Below are 12543 nucleotides of genomic sequence, written 5' to 3' on the forward strand. Positions count from 1 at the left end.
CCACTTAAACCACATGAAAACAAGGACAAAAAATTGGTAAATAAAATGGGGTGAAATTACAAGTAATTTTTACTAATTTCATAATAACTGCATAATTTAATGAGTTGAATTACTGTGAAGTTTACCGAGACTGTAAGCAAGCAGTTTCTACCATGTAGTAACAGGAAGCCTTAAAGCTTTTACGAAGTTCAACAAACCTCTTCATTACTTGGGACAAAGGTTGCCCATAATCCATACAATAACAACCAAATAATTTTCACAGGGAGAAATCATTAGGCAAAATATTACCGTTATGCCAATGGCCATACCACGTTGAGTACACCGCTTCCCGTCCGATCAGCGAAGTTAAGCAACGTTGGGTCTGGTTAGTACTTGGATGGGTGACCGCCTGGGAACACCAGATGCTGTTGGCATTCCTACGTGTCAAGTGGGGTTGGTGGAGGATTAGTGCCCCTCCCTGTAAAACAATTAACTCTAAGCCCTTTGCCACCCCGTCTGGGATACATGGTGTCTGGCAATGAATGAATGAATGAACAGAAAGCAATGGCTCTAAATATAAAAAAATGATCTTTACTAAGGCAGAAAATGGAGTCATTTAGTAAACTTTTACTGCAGCTTACAGTCAAACATTTCTTTGCCTGCTAAGCTAATGGATAAATACATTGCAAACAGAAAATCCTTTTAAGTACTTACTTTCCCTTTGAATTCTCCCATACTTTTCTGAGTTGTTGCTGGGACCGAGGAGGCCCAATGCCAGCAGCATTAAAAATCCTCGTCACCTCGTCCCATGCCTGTTTTTTCTTGCAAATAACTCTAAAATCATGGCTTTTATTAAACAGAATGTCTTTTCTTTCTTCTATTAATGTTAAGAGGTTCAATCTTTCCCTCTGAGTAATGTATCTTACTCTCTGAGAATTTTCTGCCATTTCTATAAGAAATTCTTGTGTTCCAGCGTAGGTTAGTTTATACTCTCAGCGTTTCCACACGTGTGTGATGTAAACAAACTCCGTTCCGGCATACCAACTGTTCCTCAGGCCGAGAACGGGTTAGATTTAACAAAAAAATAAGGGGGAAAGCTAGAACAAAATCCCGAAAGCAACAGAAAATATGGCAGGGAACGAGAAAAGAGTACCGGGAAGAAAGAAATGCAAAAATTGTGGCTACTTTGCAGAAGTAAATGGAGAACAAAGATGCGAAGACTGCGAAAGCATGAGGGACGACGAAGGCTGTGGCAAGTGTAAAAAGATGGTTAGGAACACAGATAATGGAGTGAAGTGCGAAGTTTGTAAGGTCTGGTACCATGCAGGATGTGGCAAGGTAAGCAGAGACTATCATAAAGTTCTACAACAAGAAGAGGGAACAACATGGATTTGCACAAGATGCAAGCCTCAAGTTCTGAAGAACTTTGAGGAAGTGAAAAAACTCAGGGAAGAAAACAGAAAGATCAAAAGAGAGATGGAAGAGGTGAAAGAAGAAAATGAAAGATTGAGTGACAGGATAGAAGACCTAGAGCAGAAATGGGAGAGAAAAGAAGGCAGAATGGTAGAGCAGGCAGTAGAAAAGATGAAGGGCATGGGAAGGGAATGGGAGAGAAAAGAAGACAGGCTAGTAGATATGGCAGTGGAAAGAATGATGAATAAAATGGAGGAAAAGAGAAAGAAAAATGTAGTAATGTTCAATATCCCTGAATCAGAAAAAGACACAGGTAAAGAGAGAGAAAATGATGATGACAAAAGCTGTGCAGATATAATTGTGGAAGAAATGGGATTACAGAATTTAGAAGTAGTAAAGACAATCCGACTGGGGAAGAAAACTGAGGGTAAGGTTAGACCAGTTCTAGTAACAATAGGAAGCGAAAAGATGAAATGGGCAGTTATAGCCAAAGCAAAGATGCTGAAAGATAGCACTAAACCAGAAATAAAGAAAATAGGAGTGGCATTAGATATGACCAAAGAGGAAAGGGAAGAAAACAAGAAACTTAGAGATGAGCTGGCAGAAAAACGGAGGAACATGGAAAATAAAGAAGGGGAAAATTGTTAGGCTAGAGGGTGAGGAGTGAAAGAAAAAGAGTATAAAAAAGGAGAAGGATGAGAATGAGAACGTACTTATAAAACTTATAAACATACAAGGTTTAACAAAAGCAAAAATGAGTGAACTAAGAGAAATAATTGATGGAAACACAATAATGTGCTTAACAGAAACACAGTTAAAAGTAAGAAACATTTTCATAGATGATCTGAAAGTATATGAAAGCATGAGAGAAAAAGAAGAGAAGAAAGGAGGAGGTATAATGTTACTACATAAAGAAAATAAAAAGATTACACTGGAAAAGGTAGAAGGTATAAATAAAGATTATTTATATGTGAAAGGAGAAATGTATGGGAAAGAGATACATATAATAACAGTATACTTCACAGTCAGTGATGATGACAAAAATAAAGCATTACAGCAAGAAATTGAAACACAAATAAATTAGAAGACAAAGCAATAATTCTATTAGGAGATTATAATGGACATGTAGGATTCAAAGGCAAACAATGTATAAATAAAAATGGACAAAGGATACTGGAATGGATGGAGAAGTACAACTTGATAATGTTAAATGATGATCTAGACTGTATAGGGGAAGTGACCTGGAGCAAGAACGAACAACAAAGTGTAATTGATTTTGCACTAGTAACAGCTAAATTCTATGATGTATACCAGGAAATGATTATAGATGAGGAAAAAGAAATATTTGATCTGTCAGACCATAATTTAATACAAATAAAACTTAAGATTAAGGGGAGATCGAATAAAAATCATAAGAAAAAAGGGTGGGAAGATAGTACCTACTACAAAACAGAGGGAGGAAAAGTTATGGAGTATATAAAGGAAATAGAACAGAGAATACAAACAGAGGCCATAAGTAATATGGAAAAGTTGAATAAAATAATCAAAGACAGTGCTGACAAAAACCTTACAGCAAAATATAGAAGGAGGATAAATAAGACTGGACAAATAAAAGAAGAACCTTGGATGAATAAAAGTATTAGAGAGGGAATAAAAAAGCGAAAGTACTATAATAGACTTACAAGGAACGCTAAAACACAAGAAGAAAAAGAGAGGAATAAAGTTTTATATCATGAACAAAAGAAAAAGGTCCAGCTAGAAATAAAAGAGGCCATAACCATTCATGAAGTAAAAATAACAAAAGAAATAACCCATGGAGAAAATAGAAGGAAAAAATTATGGGAAAATATAAATAAATTAAGAAAGAAAAAAGGAAAAGAAAGGGAATTAAAGATATATAACGAAAATGGAGAAGAGTTAGAAAAAGAAAATATCAAAACAGAAATAGAGAGATATTAGTCAAAAATATACAACAGGCAACAAAATGGAATAGATATGGTGTGGAATGAGGAGAAAAAAAAAATGAGTACAAATGGATAGCCAGCAGAAACAACACTGGAAAAATCGAAATAAAAAGACAAAATAATGAAAATACAGATGAACAAATAATAACAATCCCGCAACAATTAGGGGAACATATGGATATGGCATTACCAATAACCAAGAATACATCATACATGGAAAAACCAGTAGTAACAACAATACAACTGAGAGAAAATATAAAGAAACTAAAAAATAAGAAAGTGCCGGGACCAGACATGCTAAAACCAGAATTGTATAAAATCCTAATAAAAAGTGACAAGATAATGGACACAATGACAGTGTGTTTTAACGAAATAATAGATAAAGGAAAGGTACCAAAAGAATGGAAAGAATCAAGAACTATGATGGTGCCAAAAGTAAACAAACCAAAAGCAAACGAATTAAGACCAATAGCGTTAACTAACATCTCATATAAATTATTCATGTCAACTGTCATAAAAGATAGAATAGAAGAGCATCTAAGGAATAATAATGAAATAAAGGAAACACAAAATGGATTTACTGAAGGAGGAAGAATTGAGAATAACCTTTTCATTTTAAAATATTGTATAGACAAAATTTATGAGCAGAAAAAGAGTCTAGTAGTAATATCAGCAGACTTTGCAAAAGCTTATGACTCAGTAAAAAGGAAGAAAATGATTGAAATACTAAAAGAATACAAGGTACAAGAAGATATAATAGAGGTAATAGCAGACACTTATACGGGGGACAGAACAACAATAGAATATGGCAAAGAAAATAAAACAGAAATAAAGATTAATAGTGGCATAAGGCAAGGATGCACAAGCTCAACCACAATATTTAAAATGATAACCTACTATATAATAAACAGGTTGGAAAAAGAAGGCACAGGGTATAAGGATGAAATATTTAAAATAGCAGCACTGTTCTCTGCAGATGACGGTCTGCTACTAGCTCATACAATAGAAGAGGCAGAAAAAATAGTAGACAGTTTGATTACAGTAGGAGAAGAGTGTGGGCTTAATATAAATAAAACAAAAAGTAAAATCCTGATCTTTAACATGAAAAACAAACCCGAAAAAATAAGAGAGAGGTAACAAATGAAACCAAATATTTAGGAATTACAATAAACGACCAGAGAAGATGCTTTAGAGTGCACAAGAGACGGATAATTGAAAAAGCTAAAAAGATGGCAAACATCACATACACAATTATAGCCCAAAGTGTAAATAAGGTACTAATAGGCAAAACTTACTGGAAAAGTGTGGTACTCCCAACAATACTATACGGGGCAAATATACTAGAATTTACAAAAAACGAAATAGAGGAACTACAAAGAATTGAAAACAGCATTTACCGATACATATTAGGGGCACCAAGATATGCTCAGATACCAACACTAAGAGGAGAAATAGGGGCATCATGTATGCAGAGCAGAATAATCGAAGGATATATTAAGTACTTAAAATATGGATTAGAAGAAGGTAAAAATGACTTAATTAAAAGAATAATGCAAGAAAAGATGGAAAGTAGAAAAGACCAGTGGATATGTACAGTAAAAACATACATGAGAGAAATAGGATTAGAAAATAAATCAGTAAAAAATATTAGTATTAAAGACATCAAAGAAAAAGTAAAGGACTGGGACTCATCTCAATGGAAGAAAGAAATAAATGAAAAAAGAGTCTGGAAATTTATAAAAATTATAAATTAAATATAAAAGAAGAAAAAATATATGATAATATCATAGCATCCATAATATTATATAAAAGTAGAACAAATAATTTACCACTAAATGATAGGAAGAGATTTTCAGGGGGCAATATTAAATGTGATTTGTGCGGGGCAGCAGAAGAGAACATCAATCACTTTTTATTATGGTGCCTAGTGTATCAGGAAGACAGGTATAAGGAAGAACACCTACAACAGCCTTATATAGAAAATGAAAACAGTTTAATAGGACAATTACTGTTTAGAGAAGAAAATATAGGAAGAACAAAAGACTATTTATATCATATATGGAGGAAAAGAGAGAAATTAAGGAAAGAAAGAGGAATTCGTTAACAAATAGCAAAGAATAGAAAAAAATACAAAACAAAACAAAACAAAAGACACACGAGCAAAACACGAGCTAAATACAAGAAAAATAATAAACTAGAAAAATGAATTGACAAGAGGAGTGCCGATGAAAAGGCAATACTCCTCACCTATCAACTGAACTGAACTGAACGAGAGGAAAGGTTAAGCAGGGCTACCAACCACTCCCTTCCCTAGACGGTGCTCTAAGCATACGGAATGAAAATTAAGGGCTTCCCTACCCTTCCCTTAGTGCGTAAAGTAGGGAGAAAAGTAGGGGCCCTACATTAGTGTTTAAGCATACGGCCGTTAGTTCTGTATAGCATTCTTTGACTTAATATTTTGATCGCTATTCACAGCGCTACCAAACCCTTCACAACGGAACTAAGAGTGAATATTACGGTGATAAATACAACACACAATTGTACGTATTATAATTCACTGCTACAGGAACGTGTATATGGTAAGAAATGCCTCTCTCTCTCCTTGTGTGTGTGTGTGTGTGTGTGTGTGTGTATGTATGTTTTGTGAATATGGCTGGCACAGTTCCCAGATCACAGTGTATAATGGGTGGACCAGTTTACCACATTTACCACACCAGGAGCCATGACAATAACATAAGAAATGGTTTCCGTATTACTGAGACAATATGGTGTCGTAATTTACTACAGACTTGAAAACAGACAGACATAAAGTGTGTGTGTGTGTGTGTGTGTGTGTGTGTGTTTGTTTGTTTGTTAGTGTGTGTGTGTGAGTGTGTGTGTGTGTGTTCTTACCTACCTAATTGTTCTTACCTAATTGTATCTTTACAGGAATGAGTCAAGCTCGTACTGTCCCGTGTCTTAAACCATATTTATCGTACATATCCTTAAATTTGTGAATTGTTTTGGCACACACTATTTCATTCGGTAGTGGATTCCACTGATCAATTGCTCTGTTTGGGAAACTGAATTTCCTCACATCTTTATCACCTCTCTTCTTATGCAGTTTTTTGCAGTGTCCTCTTGCTGATGCTTCCCCATATGTTAAGTAATCATTTATGTCTATTTTCTCCTTCCCTGATATGCACTTATATAGCATTATCATGTCACCTCTTTTCCTTCTCTCCTGTAGTGTTGGTAGATTCAGTTTATTTAGTCTTTCTTCGTAGCTTAGATCCCTTAAGCTTGGTATCCATCTTGTAGCGGCCCTTTGAACTTTTTCAATCTTATCTATGTGTTTTTTGAGATGAGGACTCCAGACTACTGATGCATACTCCAGGGTTGGTCTGATGAATGATGTTATTATCCTTCTTAGCATGTCTTCATTTATGTATGTGAATGTTATTCTCATATTTGCAAGCAGTGTATACATGTTCCGTATCTTCTCACTGATGTGGTCAGCCGGAGATAGTCTGTTATTGATAATCACACCTAGGTCCTCTCTTTCTGATGTGTGTAGGGTTTTATTTCGTAACATATAATCCCAATCAGGTCTTTTCCCACTTTTACCAAACTTGATTACATGACACTGGTCCACATTGAATTCCATTTGCCATGCATTACTCCATTCATGAAGTTTATTTAATTCTTCTTGTAGCTCTTTACAAGAGTCTGTGTTAGTAATTCTCCTTTGTATTTTTGCATCATCTGCAAACATATTTAGATAGCTTTCATTTCCAGTGTTACTGTCTATATCATTTATATACACTAAAAACATGATTGGTGCCAGCACTGAGCCCTGTGGTACTCCACTAGGCACTTCTTTCCATGATGAGTAGTTTTTAGTACTGTTCTTATTTCTCTTTTTTTGAGAAAATCTTGCATCCAACAAAACAGTTTGCCTCGAATTCCTCCTTGATGGTATAGTTTCCATAAAAGTCTTTGGTGTGGTACTGTGTCAAATGCTTTCTTGAAATCTAAATAGATACTGTCCACCCATCCTTCTCTTTCATGTATTGTGTCTGTTACTCTGTCATAGTAGCTCAACAGATTAGTAACACATGATTTTCCTTTTCTGAAACCAAACTGTCTTTCTGTTATCATATTGTTCTCTTCTAGATGATTTACCCAAGCTTTTCTTATAAGCTTTTCTAATACCTTGCTTACAACACTGGTCAGTGATACTGGTCGGTAGTTGAGTGGATTTTGTCTATTCCCTTTCTTGAATAAGGGGACAATATTTGCTTTCTTCCAAATATCAGGTAGTTTCCCTTGACTCAAGGATTTCTTGAAAATTAAAAATAATGGTTTACTTAACTCCTTTGCACATTCTCGTAGCACCCAACATGAAATTTCGTCAGGACCATTTGCTTTTCCTCTGTCTATTTTACTTAACTCCTCCTGTATTCCTTTTTCTGATATTTGTATATCTGGTAGTATGTGTGGACATGCATGTTCCACATAGTCCCTCTAAAAAAAATTTTCTTCTGTAAAAACTTATTGGAAATTCTTATTTAGTGCTTCACAAATACCTTTCTCTTGTTTATAGGTGATTCCCTCGTCCGTAATGGATTGTATTATATCTTTTACTTTGGTTTTGCTTCTGATGTAGCTGTAAAATAGCTTCGGTTGATCACTACTTTTATTTATGATATCCTCCTCAAACTGTTTTTAGGCTTCCCTCCTTATTCTTGTATAATCGTTTTTTGCCTGTTTGTAATTATTATATGCCCTTTCACTATTGTGTCTTCTGTATCTATTCCACAGCAAATCTCTTCTTTCTTTTGATTTTTTACATTCTGTATTGAACCATTTCTGTATTTTCTTATCTGCTTCTTTTTGCTGTGGGATGTACTTCTGGACTCCTATTTCTTAAAATTCACAAAATTTTTTATATACAGCATTTAAATCTTGTCCTCTAAGCTCATTTTCCCAATCAACTTCTAAGAAATACTTCTTTAGGTCATGATAATTTCCCTTTTTATAGTTTAGGCTCTTTTTGTAACTTTCATTGCTGTTAACTATGTCATATGCTATCCTGAAGTTGCAGTTTAGTACTGCATGGTCGCTTTTGCCGAATGGAGGGTGATATATTAAACTGTCAATATAATTTTCTTGCCTAGTAAATATGAGATCTAGCATTGAAGGTACATCGAGTCCTCTTTTTCTGGTGCTTTCCCTCACATGTTGCATTAGGAAAACTTGCATGAGATCCAGGAGCTTTTGGTCCCAACAGCTTTCTTGGCTTATTATATCTAGAGTATTCCAATTTATATTTGTATTAAAATCTCCAGTTAGTATAATTCTTTCCGATTTCTCTTCCATTTTATGTAGTAATGCTCTTAAACTCTGAATTGAACTCTCTGCCAGGTCCTCATATTCGTCTCTTTCCCATGTTTTTGATCTGGGTGGCATGTACAAATTGGCTATGATTACTTCCCCTTCAGATGTGTTGTTCTCTACTGCAATCAGTTCTACTTGTGAGGGTATATCTAGTTTTACTTCATTTACTTTTAGATTTTTCTTAGTTAGTATTATAATTCCTCCTCCTTTTTTTAAGTTTCTATCTCTTCTCCATATATTATATTCCTCTAAGCTTAGGATGTCATTTGATATCCTTGGTGTTAATTATGTTTCAGTTAGGCATTTTATATGTGGTTCATTTTCTCTGACGTAATCATTCCATCCACATTTGAGTACATCAACTTAATCATCTTGTTTATATACTTGTCATGACTTGGTTGTACTACCTTCCTCCTTTTTATTCCTTCCTGTTTATGTACCACTTTCGTACCCGCAATCCAATTACTTTGTAAAAAAAAAATGTATTCTTCTCCTCCTCTGATCTTCCCTCATTTTTTGTTTTTGCTTCCTTCCTCTTCTCTTTCAGTAATTCCAGTTCCTCTTGTGTTAGGCATCTTTTTATCCATACTTTTTGAACTCCTGTTTTTCCATAAGATTCTTTGCATTTTTTAGTATCTCCTTCACGGTGTTTTTACACTCTGGAAAGTTACCTTTAGAGGTCTTGGCTTGCTTTTCTCGTATTTTCCTAACCTTTTGTGTTCCTCTATGTCTTTACTATAGATTTCCTATGATACTTCTTTCAATAAGCTCATTACATTTGCCATCTCCTTTTTGTCTCTTGAGATCTTGTTTTTTACTTCTTCCTCTTCTATACCAGTTGATGTCTACTGAATCTCTGACTAACTTTGGATTGTTTTGGATTATTCTTTTCACTTCCTTTTTAATGCTTTTTTCTTCCACCCTTGTTTCTAAGTCTTTCTTTACTTTCACCATTTCAGCATATGTGGTTTCCACATCATTTTTGTAGCTTTGCACAGCTTCATTCACCTGTGTTATCTTCTCAATATCACTGCTTTGGTCTGTCAGACTGCTTACTTGCCTAATTGTCTCTGTATCATTTTTGAACTCTTCCATAATACTCTCGTGGTTGACTACTGTACTTGCCATTTCACTCATTTTCCTCCTAAGTGTACTCAATTCCACTGTTAGTTCACATATGGTTGTGTCTTTCTTGTTGACCTCCCTTCCTAGTTTTTCTATTTCTTCCTTTTGCAAGTGCATCTGGTTCTTTATTTCATCAATTTCATTCTGGAAAGCCATCTCCAGTCTGTGTACATGCTCTACCAGTTGATGTTGAGTCTCCATTTCAACCAGTTCTTGGTAGAAATCATCATCTTGCTTTCTACCTTTATCCCTTTTCTTTTCCAAATTTGCTTTGCTAAAGTATGTGGCCATTTTGCAATACTAAAAGCACAGAGTACTTACATTCCCTGGGGCAGTTGTAGTCTAAACAAACAATCAGCTGACTAAGCGCATTCTTTCGCTACTCGGTTCTCTTTTCTGTTTGAACAAGTCTTGTTTAAACTACTTATTTTTTTTTTTTAATAAAAAACCATTTAGTCTAACCTGGTACAGAGCTTGACTCATATAAAGATACTAATTTAGGTAATGCCACTGGCCGTGCTGGCTCGGTATGGAGTGCTGTCGGCCCATGTCTGCTCTCCTTGGTAGCTGCTGTGTGTGTGTGTGAGAGAGAGAGAGAGAGAGAGAGAGAGAGAGAGAGAGAGAGAGAGAGCGATTATAATTTTCTTATAATACCGACCTGGGCTGATGGTATTGTTGTTTAACTTGGCACCACTGTCAGAGTATTATGTTTGCTATAAATAATACTGTTCAGGTACACACGCGATATATAAACAATGCCAGTGTTGTAATATACTTGTAGCCACCCGCCTGTACCAAAGACACAGCCATGGATGCTACGTTGGTGGAAATATCCTCATTTTTATGTAAGCCACCGAGGAGACAGGAGGAGGGACACGCTCTCTCTCTCTCTCTCTCATTGTTGTGGATCTATGAGGAGACAGGATGAAGGGCACTCTCTCTCTCTCTCTCTCTCTCTCTCTCTCTCTTTATTTTTATGTGGGTCACCGAGGTGATATGCTTATGGGGACGTCTCTCTCTCTCTCTCTCTCTCTCTCTCTCTGTCTCATACCAGCAAGGAGAGGTGATGTCCATGGTAACGCAGAATCTGTCTTATTCCAACATTTATTTCGTAACACCTGTACCTTGGCGATTCATTCTGCTCATCACACCTCAGTATCCCTGTTTATGTTACTGATGAAAACTGTTCATGTTAGTGATGGGAAGGATAATTATTAAGGTGTAATAGGGAAAATAAATCGCTAAGAAGCAGGTATTGCGGAGTCTCCTGTGTTCCCTACAGAATTCGGTCTTGTCACATCAAGCTGAATAAAAATCATCCGGAGGTGGCAGGAATGATGATGATGATAATAATAATAATAATAATAATAATAAAAACTGTATATACTCCATCTACTCAAACATGGCCTAGAATTGCCATCTCTCCTCCTTGAGTGCTGAGTTGTAACAGTAGATTAACACTAGACTATGATACTATAGTCTCACCAATCTAAAACCAAGGTTTGGGTGGAGTCCAGCCGGGGATTTCCCGGCGTACAGCGCTGCCTTGTTTCCTATACTCTGATTGGCTAGTGGCTGACCTGACACCGTTAGAGTTCGTCCGCTCACATCTCACCACCTGGCCTGACATGACTTCACCCACTTCTGTGTGTGTGTGTGTGTGTGTGTGTGTGTGTGTGTGTGTGTGTATTTACCTATTTGTATTTACCTATTTGTAGTATACAGGAATTGAGCAATGCTCGTGTTGTCCTGTCTCCATATCCACATTTATCAAGTCTACCTTTACACACATGAATGTTTTTCTCATGCACCACCTCTTTGTCTAAGTCGTTCCAAATATTTAAGTATTTACCTAATATACCTAATTGTGATATACACGGTATGTACTATGCTCGTGGGTTTCCGTCGCTGTTTCTCAATAAGTCGAATTTAGCTTTAAACTCGTTTAAGTTTTTAGACTGGACGATCTCTTTGTCCAGGCTATTCCATAAGTCTATACTTCTGTAAGGAAAGCTATATTTCTTGATATCCTTCAAGCAGCTTGACTTTTTCAATTTCATTCCATGTCCTCTTGTTGCTCTCTTATCCCATACAAACAGATCTTCTTTGTCAATTTTATCTACTCCCACCATGGTCCTGAAAACCGCAATCATGTCTCCCCTCTTTCTCCTTTCCTCTAACGAAGGCAAATCCAGTTTTTCCAGTCTCTCTCTGTATGACAGGTCTGTCAGACTGGGGACCATCTTGATTGCTGTTCTTTGTATTCTCTCAATCTTGTTTATATCTTTCTTTTTGTGTGGGGACCACACTACCGCTGCATATTCTAACCTGGAGCGGATCATGGCCACTATCAATTTTTTCATCATTTCCTCATCCATATAATGAAATGCTACTCTTATGTTAGTCAAGAGTTTATAAGTCTCTCCAACTATCTTGTTAATGTGCTTTTCTGGTGACAAACTATCTTGGACCAGCACTCCCAAATCTTTCTCTTCTCTCCTTTTTGTGATTAATTCATTACCCAAAAAATAATTCAGTGATGGTCTCTTGGTACTTTTACCTATTTCCAATATTTTACATTTCTTTACATTAAATTTCATTTCCCACGTCCGGCTCCAATTGTGTATCCTATCCAAATCCTCCTGCAGTATTTTACAATCCTCCTCAACCTCTATCTTCCTCA

General features: G+C 35.9%; 1 non-coding gene across 1 annotated transcript; it reads left to right on the top strand.

The window, feature by feature from the left end:
- Window positions 1-294: 294 nt before the first annotated feature.
- LOC145399372 (5S ribosomal RNA) lies at window positions 295-413 on the top strand. The gene has a single exon (XR_013897288.1). It is a non-coding gene; the product is annotated as a 5S ribosomal RNA (ribosomal RNA).
- The last annotated feature ends 12130 nt before the right edge of the window (window positions 414-12543 follow it).

The sequence above is a fragment of the Coenobita brevimanus genome, chromosome 48 (assembly GCF_032717465.1).
Source record: "Coenobita brevimanus isolate Jiangsu-jjx chromosome 48, ASM3271746v2, whole genome shotgun sequence".
Taxonomy (NCBI): Eukaryota; Metazoa; Arthropoda; class Malacostraca; order Decapoda; family Coenobitidae; genus Coenobita; species Coenobita brevimanus.